Genomic DNA, 1,172 nt, shown 5'->3' with positions numbered 1-1,172 from the left:
GTCAAACTGCTGGCCTACGGGCCGAATGCATCATGCTGAAACCATGCCCACCCCATTGCCGGCAATGGGGAAAAAGTCGCGGTACATCGCGCAACATCTCTTGATGTCACAAGTTTGACATGCCTGGACTAAGGGAATAAGAGAATAGCTGAGTTGGAAGGGACCTTGGAGGTCTTCTAGTCCAATCCCCAGCTCAGGCAGGAGACCCTATATTGTTCCAGACAAATGGCTGCCAGACAATCTCTTCTTAAAAACCTCCAGTGATGGGGCATCCACAGCCTCTGGAGACAAGCTGTTCCACTGATTAATTGTTATCACTGTCAGGAAACTGCTCCTTAGCTCTAGGTTGCTTCTCTCTTTGATAAATTTCCATCCGCTACTTCTTGACTTGCCATCAGGTACTTTGGAGAATAGATTGACCCCCTCTACTCTGTGATAGCCCCTCAGATATTAGAACACTGCTGTCATGTCGCCTCTAGTCCTTCCCTTCATTACACTACACATACCCAATTCCTGCAACCATTTATCATGTTTTTGCTGTATTCCAAAGGAGGTAATTACCAAAGAAGTGTAAAAGCAGTACTAACATTTCATGTGACCTTGATATTATCCCTCTGTAGATGCAGTGAAGGACTGCATTGACTTTTTTAGCAACTGCAGTACATGCTGGCTTATACGTAAGTGATTGTCCGCTAGGACTCCTAGATCCCTCTCAGAGTTACTGCTTTTGAGCCACATACCATCTATTTTATACCTGTGTGCATTTAGTTTTCCTTGCCTAAGGGTAAAACCTTACTTTTCTCGCCACTGGATTACATTTTGTTGGATAGGTCCCAGTGTTCAAGTCTGTCAAGATCCTTTTGGATCTTGAGCCTATCTTCTAAAATTTTGGCTATTCCTCTAGCTTGGTGTTGTCTGCAAATTTGATGAGTTCCCCTTCTATCCCCTCATCTAAATCATTTATGAAGATGTTGAAGAAGACTGGACCTAAGGCAGAATCATGGGGTACTCAGTGCATGTTTCCCTCCCTGTAGATGTAGTTCCATTGAGGACTACACATTGAGTGTGGTTGGTCAGCCAGATACAAATCCATCTGGTGATGTTGCTGTCTATCCCACATTTTTCTGTCTTACCAAGAAGTAGATCTACTTTGTCAAATGCCTTATAGAAAT

This window comes from Protobothrops mucrosquamatus, unplaced genomic scaffold (assembly GCF_001527695.2).
Source record: "Protobothrops mucrosquamatus isolate PMUCROS unplaced genomic scaffold, P.Mucros_1.0 scaffold364, whole genome shotgun sequence".
Taxonomy (NCBI): domain Eukaryota; kingdom Metazoa; phylum Chordata; class Lepidosauria; order Squamata; family Viperidae; genus Protobothrops; species Protobothrops mucrosquamatus.
This window is presented reverse-complemented; position numbering follows the sequence as displayed.